This window comes from Carica papaya, chromosome 2, assembly GCF_054855325.1.
Source record: "Carica papaya isolate Zhongbai chromosome 2, ASM5485532v1, whole genome shotgun sequence".
Classification (NCBI taxonomy): domain Eukaryota; kingdom Viridiplantae; phylum Streptophyta; class Magnoliopsida; order Brassicales; family Caricaceae; genus Carica; species Carica papaya.
In genome coordinates, this window is record NC_142310.1 from 29,457,234 (window position 1) to 29,465,740 (window position 8,507).

At 32.4% G+C, this 8,507-nt stretch overlaps 1 long non-coding RNA gene across 1 annotated transcript; it reads left to right on the forward strand.

The window, feature by feature from the left end:
• The first annotated feature begins 4,538 nt into the window (after positions 1-4,538).
• On the forward strand, positions 4,539-6,177 carry LOC148268948 (uncharacterized). Its single transcript, XR_015816739.1, has 2 exons — positions 4,539-4,900; positions 5,835-6,177. It is a non-coding gene; the product is annotated as an uncharacterized LOC148268948 (long non-coding RNA).
• Positions 6,178-8,507: the final 2,330 nt, after the last annotated feature.

Sequence of the window (8,507 nt, forward strand, 5' to 3'; positions counted from 1 at the left end):
CATTGTCAGTCCTAAGACACTTAATATTCCTCTCTGTCTGTTTCTCAATCATGGTTTTGCATCTAACAAATGTTGAAAATACCTCTTCTTTGGATTTCAAAAAATGCGCCCATACCTTTATAGAGTAATCATCAATCAATGTCATAAAGTACCTGACACAACTCTTAGAATAAACTTTGTATGGACCTCATAAGTCATAATGAACATAATCCAACATACCTTTGATCTTGTGCATTGCTTTTTTATTGAATTTCACTCTGATATGCTTGCCAAACACATAGTGTTCACAGAAACTCAAAGGTCTTTCTTTATACCAATTCAACAAACTTTGCCTACTCAAAACAGATAACCTCTTGTCACTCATATGACCCAAACGTAGATGCCACAATTGATTTTAATTACTGCTCCCTAATGCTGCAGCAGTTTTCCCTGAAACTACATTTTCCTAAAGAATATAAAATCTAGATTCTAAACTATTTTTCATAAGTATCTTGAAGCCTTTATACACTTTAAAAGTACCATCCTTTGCATGATATTTATAACCTTGAGTCGCCAATGTATAAAAAGAAATTAAATTCCTCTTCATCTGAGGAACATGCCAACACTCAATAGTTCTGATGATACCATTAAACATTTTTAATCTAATATTACTAATCCCACCTATAAATAATGAACTGTCATCTTCTATATATGCGGTACTACTCATCTACTTGTAAGTAGCAAACCAATACCTATATGGACACATGTAAAATATAGGACCATAATCAAGAATTCAGTAGTTCTTTTTATTATCCGAATTCACAGATATAACTATCCCAACATTGCTATTATCACTATCATCAGAATTATCTTTGTCGACTATATTAGTAAAACTCTCATGCTCATTTTCTCTCTTCAACATAGGACAATATCTCCTAAAGTGACCCTTCTCCCGACACTGAAAATAATTTTTTTTTTTTTACCTCTAGATTTTGATTTGCCCATTCTCTGTATTATTTCTCTGCTTACCAAACATTCCTATTCTGTTCTATACTCAATAAAGTTCTTTTGTAACTATTTTGATTTTAGTGCTTGCTAACATCATCTAGTGAAATACTAATTTTTCCATATGGTAGAGTATCAATAAAAATCTCATAAGAAGATGGTAATGAACACAGAACAATCAATACCTGATCTTCATTTTCAATCTTAATATCTATGTTATTTAAATCCATAATTAAAAAATTAAACTCATTAAGGTGCTGTTTAATGGGAATACCTTCACTCATTCTGAAATTATACAGTATTTTATTCAGATAAAGATAGTTCATCAGCGATTTTACAGAGTACAAACTTTTCAATTTCTTCCACACAGTTGAAGTTGAAATTTCTTCAACAATCTCTCGCAGAACATTATCATTGACACTCATAAAAATCGCACATAAGACTCTATCATGCATACTTAGCTTTTTCGACTTTCTTATACCCTCATGATATCTTTCTTCAATTGCTCCCCACAAATCTTGTAGTACTAGAAACGATCTTATTCTAGTCTTTTACAGACTGAAATTCTTACTACCATCAAACTTTTTTATCTTATACTTTGTGGATGTCATCTCGAATCTCTAAATTGTGAACCAAAAAATTAGATAGAGAAAAAAAAACAGTCAGAAAGCAAAACTACTCACAGGGAGTCACCATTGCATGGAAATTGTTGAACGCTACCACCGGAATATAGCACGCGCCACCATGCTCCTCCACGTGCTACCACGCGCTCCTCCACGCACTGTCACATGTGCGACTGCTGGAGATTTCACGTGTGGTCGCCAGTCGCCTCTTACTGCCGCTGGAAAACACCAAAAAGACACAGAAATGTGCAACTCAACGGATCTGGTGAAAATACGTTGAAAAACTGCTGAAAACACTACAAAATAGGCCTCGAGTAAACGGGGTGCTGTCGTGCTAGTTCGTCTTCTCCAATGCGGGTTCTCCTTCTCTGGCCCTAGTTTTGCGCACAAACGACTTCTTCTGGCTTCTCTTCGTCCATCTGTTGCGAACAGTAGCAACTTCAGTCAGATCCGACCTCTTTTCTTATTTCTAGCCAAAACCAGAACCGTCTGCGGCTCCTTCTTTCTCCTTGCAGATCTAACAAGCTTCTGGACACCCCTACCAGCCACTGCCACCTGTGGACCTTCTAGTTCCAAATTTGACGTGAAACTGGTTCTTCTTCTTTGAAAAATTGCCACTCCTCACGTGGATTTGAGCTTATCTACCACCCACGGTGGCTGCCGCCTCTGTTTTCTCTATCTTATTTATCTGTAGATCTGTACACTCTCTTTCTCTCTAACCCAGTTCAAATCCGAGCTCTGATACAACTTGTTGGAAAAAATTAATCCCTAAAGTATGTACAATCACACCAAAATAAAAGTAGAAAGAAAAGAATATAAATATTTTATATGGTTCGGTAATGTGCCTACATACACGATAAGACTGATAAGAAAGAATTTTACTATATAATATGAGAATACATCACTAATAGATTAGTAAACCTATTTGTAGAGAAACTGATAGAGTTTTTCACAAATAAAAACTTTATAAGATATACATCAAATATTTCACAGGATAAATACAAAGAAAACTTAAATAAATTACCTCCAAAATATAGATAAATATTGCTAAAATTCAAGACACATCAACAAAGAGGAAGATGCATCATCTCTTATAACCCATATACACGATTAGGGACACAGATCAAGTACACATGTTTATTGGTTAATTAATTTCTAAATGCTGGACTAAATCCTAAAGAAATCATGCTTACATCATGAATTTACCTTGAATTGCAATCTTTGTTCGACTCTAATCAAATTTTATTAAGGGACCAATCCTATTTTAACTTTGAGTTGGTCAAGATATGTTGAATTTCTTATTTTCTGTGGATGATTAGATCCAACAACCAAGGGCCTATGGTCCACTGATATTGCAAATCAACGTTTATTTTAGAGGACTCATAAGGGTCTTTTACAGGCAAAAGCCATGAAGGGCTCACTTATTTCTCTGCAAAAGTATTCAAGTGATTTATTTGCAATTCTTTCTAAGTGAAAATAGTATAAAAACATTGTCGTAAAACATTCAGCGTGTCAATCTAGTGAGTTTGGCATTTACAAGCCTTTCATGATCAGTGATATGATTGAACACTATGAATTTGTTCTTTTTTGTACACATTGAGCATGCAATCCAAGAAATAATACGACCGATATAGTTCAAAAGACATGCATATAAAATATTAAATTGAGTCGATTTCTTAAAATAACAAGTTCATTTTTTTGCATGTCCATTCTCCTAATGCACAAGGGAGCTTACATTTGATAGTTAAAAGAAGTTGCAAGCTTTAATGATGGACCTCTAAACACAAGTAAGCTTCAGAATAATGTATCTCATAATTTAAAGTTGGATGGACTTAGAAGGCGATCTTCATTGAAACCTCATCATTCTTACAAACTTACAGTAACTCATCCGAAAACCAATTTCTCTCATATTACTAAACTAAGCATTCTATACTTGCCAAAATTACTGTCCCATAGAGCAATAGCACTAATCATAGGTCGTGTGGATGTCTAACAGCTATCTTATTTAGTTTGAAATGTTGATATTCTTGGACTCATTATTTTAAAGTGTATTATAGATTATGATATTGATGTAGTAGAAGTCATTGATTTCCTGTTCTTTGCATAAAACCTGGATCTCTGTTCTTTTTTTTATTGTTCTTTTAGAAGGAAATGGAGCATTATAACCAAGGGCATCAAGGGGTGCCCATCTGTACTAGCAAGAGAAAAAGAAAATGCAAGAAAGAATTAGCCAAAAAGTCGAGAAAGTTCTGAGGATCCTCTCCATAAAGAAGAGAATGACCTTTTCATAGAATACATCAGTCTGAAACTAGAGATCACTAATTCTGAAAATGCTAAATGCATGAGCCTTAAAGACCTTTTCTTATTTATGCATGCTTGGATAAATACAAATCACTTGAGGCTGCCTCAATCTTTTTGCAAATCGTGATCTTTAAAAAAGATTCTACTGCATATTGGATGGGTAATGTACCATATTACTGGATCCAACCTGCACAACACAACATCAAAGTTTATATAGCACTAGAAACTGAAGAGATAAAATTTTTACTCAACTGATCCATAGATTCCCAACCTAGAGACAGGACAATGTAACCCTAAAAATCCATGAATCAATTTTTTTTTTTTAATAAAAAAAGATACCGGAATTTCTCTCTTAGAATATTAGTTATCATGCCATAATCACAAGCACAGCTGTTCTTCCATTTTCAAAAAGCAGTATGGAGTGGAAGGCTAACTTTTCATCACTAAAATAGTTAGAGATAAAAATATTATAAATATGGGAAGCCATTTAATTGTACAAGAAAGTTGAAATTAAAGAATGATCAGAAAAAGTACTTCCACCTTTGAACTACTTCCACCTTTTTCCGTAATTCAAATCTGCCCCAGAAAATTCAGGTGGGGGTCTAAGCGTTTCAAAGATGAACATACAAACTAAAACTTGAGTCAAATGGGGATTTAAATTTTATGTAGTCTCTGCCGAGAGAAAGATAACCCGATATCGACCAAGTATGAAAATCTAACATGATATCAAAGTCAATTCTGCTTTAAGATTTGGTAGCTTGGTGCTGCCTAATATTCTGTCAGACATATTCTTTTGGATAAGAATCTAACAAGCTTGAATCTTTTTATGCTTCAAAGCAAGATTTTTTTGAAAATTCAATTAAAAGGCATTCTGCTTTTTCTGTTGAATAGAATTTAATCAAAACACATTTGGGACGCAAAACATATGCATAGTTTGGGCAGTCAATATGGTCTTGCCAGGTTTCAGTTCTAACCAGGCTTTTACATTACAGGTTTGTATCTTCTATTAGACATTTGCTTATAGAAGAGTGCTTATGTATATGTTTGTGTACTTTGACATGCTAAAGGTCATTCTGAGTGTTCTACCCTATAGTCTGAAACCTAAGCATAAAGAAAAATATAGATATTCTCAGTTGGTCTCTATCAGATGATGAGTAGAATCCCTTGAATCAGATTAAGCCACTGATATGTTGTTTGGAAATGGTCCTCCAGATAATCTCTAAGAGAGTGATGTTGTGCATGAAATGGAAGATAACGTGGCATCCAATGCTTGATATTAAGTAGAGTTTTCTGTGGACAGCAGCATTCCCTTTATTCGAAGATCTCATCATGTTATGATGTTTTATCATATGATCATTGTTTGTAAGATTGCTGAAAATTCATCGAAGAAAGCTGCAATTGTTTGAGTTTGCAGGGTTTTTTTTTTTCTGGAAATAGATATGTACCGTAATAAATGCGTACACATGCATATGTGTACATGCATCAAGAGGTGTATACTGTTTAGTCAATCATCAATAAGCATGAAAGAGCAAAAATTAAAAAGAAAAAGGTTTTTATGCATCAATTTGGGCACGCAAGTCCAGTTAATGACTTTTCCACAGATGGAATGAATATAGGGAGCTGAATAGCTTTGCACATTTCATGTTTTATGGTATGTGTTCCTTTCTTTTCAGTTAAATCTATCACAAGCACGATGATCTTGATTACTAGACAGATTTTGTAGTCATTCAGATGTATCTTGCATGCAGTTTTCATTCAAATATTTCTCAATTGCTGCAGAGATGCAGAGCTGACCTACTACTACTAGAAAGAACCTTCTTTTTCAAGTTATCTTTCTAATAACTGGGTTGCTAGTCTTTTCTTTTTCTTTTTAGCTTTTAGAAGCCAGTTTAATCTAATCTAAAGTTCAAAAGTTTTTTTCTGCAGGGAAAATTGAACTTTGAAAAATCATGACTTTGCAAGCTTAACATTTTTTTAAATGTTGGATGAGCTTGGATTGGATTATAGCATTATTGAAACCTCTAGTGGATTCATGAAGTGGGAGATGGCTCTGTATCACAATCTAATCCTGTGATTAATAGGAAGATTTTCAACTACCTTCTATTTGCCTTTGTGGGTGATGCACTAGCTACATCCTACTCAAAGAATGAATTTTTTATTTCTGGGTAATTGTGGATCCCTTAAAGAAACAATGAAAACAGGTCATTTGTGTATTAAATATACGTTGGGTACATCACAAAATATGCCATTGTTTTAATTTTAAAGGTTAGCTTTCTCTTCTTTATATTCTTTTATAAAATTTTATTGCTTATGCAATTGAATGTAGTGGCCCATGAAATTTCTTAGTGCGATTCCACACAACTTTTCAATGTCGGATGTCCAAATTTATTTTGGAAAATCTTCATTTGGGTTTTTATGACTCACCTACTTTTTCAAGCATATGCGTGTGTCTGTACATATATATGTATGTATAGTTCTATCTCTCTCTCTCTCTCTCTGATCGTTGAATTCTCAAAAACTTGCTTTTTCAAATCATGATTTTGTTATTATTTTATTTGTTTCTAAACTTGACTTTATATATTGTTAGTATTATATTACCAATCTCTATCTTCTCTTGGATACTTATAAACCTTGGCAATTATTCAACTGGGGCACTTTCAAGAGCATCAAAGTCTCTTAGCTTTCGGTTAGTTTTTTCAAAGGCTAGGGAAGCTCCATGTGAGCACTTTAATTATGAAAGAGGATCAATCTCTGTCCATCATCTTGAATATGAATCATAATATACATATATATATATATATAGATTTATGATGATAGAGGCATAATGTATATAATATATGATAATGAAAAGGTGGATATTGGTAATTGATGCCCAACATGTTGGTTGGCAAGATAATCAGTCCACCACTCAATTTGGTTGTGCAAAGATTCAACACAGCCATTAAGGGTTATAGAAAATCAAGAAAGACCCAGGAAATTTCTGTGGAGAAATTACAGGTCTACAAAAAGAATAAAACAATCATGATTCAATGAAGAAATAATTCCAAGAAAGGAATTTGCAGAACAATGTAAATCAATTGTCAAATTCATTATTAACCTCAAATGATGCCTTGTGAATGAAGGATTAGGTTGAGATTATTTATATGCTTAATGCTTCTGCTTTACGAGAAAAGAAAACCCACTATTGATCTATACATATATGTGTATATATATATATAAGTATTTGACAAAGAGAATAATGCTGAAACTTAGTATTAGGGAAGTAGAATGAATAGAAGAATATTTCTATTTTGGGAAAGTCTTGAATGAAATAATTGATGAGGGAGCATAGAATGGCCCAGATTGCTTTGTTTGTTTGCAGTGAAGAAGTTGATTATGCCTATTTTGTTTTGAAAGTGTTAGTGCTCTCTTCACCTTTGTTTTTTTTTTTCCGTTAAAACGGTATATCGAATATTAACTCTTTTAATAATTCATTTTAATAAAAATTAATTTAATTATTACAGTTTTATCAATATAATAATAAAATAATATAAATTTACTATTTAAAAACTAAACTGATTAATTATTTTTTAAAAAACAAAAACAAAAACAAAAGCCCATTAACTAAACTTTAGACTACATCTAGAATAAATTCATAATTTGAATATACTTTTAAAATTTATATTCATTTTAATTTAAAAATATAAAATTATATTAAATGATAATAAAGATTGAGCTCATATTTATTAAATTTAACAAAATTTAACTTAATGTTCATCAATTCAAAGATAATTTTTATGATTTTATAAGATAAATAAGTATAAATTTCATATAAATAAACACAAGCTTAAACATTCACATGCACCAACTTATTCTTATTGTTAATTAATTTTTGACTTTTGCATTATTTTTTTAAACCTCATGCTTCTTGATTTCACAAGGAATGAGACAAAAGGAAAAAGACATTCAACGACGCCGTGGGTAAACCTGCACAAGTTGACCAGCCATTTTTGTTCTTTAATTTTTTTCCCTTATTTTTGCTAAGCGGGTTGAACCGCCATCTGTTCATATACATATATACATACATATATATATATATATATATATACACGATACTTGATTATATTAGATGTACCCGGGTTGATTTTCAAGTTGTTGACCCAAAAAAAAAACAAAAAAAATGGTCAAAGTTCTAAAATGGTATAAAAAACACAAAATTGAGGTTGGTGGAAAAGAATATAACCAAGTCGGTAGGCCGTCCTGAAAAACTTGGAGAGAATTCTCCAGTCTGTAATAACAACTTTAATGACCAAGAATTATAAACCATTTGATCCAACACAGATTTATATTTTGACCAGACAACTCCCACAGGATCGGTTGATCTAATTATCTAACCGACGACGTTTTAACATTCAACAGTAGAATCCAATAAAACCTTCTCGCTCAGAGAATAAAAAAGAATATTCTGGCAAATGAAACTTCATTTTCATGGTTTTTGTTTACTTTTCTTCCCCTGAAGGAAGCTTCCTTTTCACAGTTTGAACTTTTAAAAATGGGCCTAATGGAGTTTAAATCAATTTAATGGTCAATTACTTTAGAAGTTTAAATTACAGAAAAAAA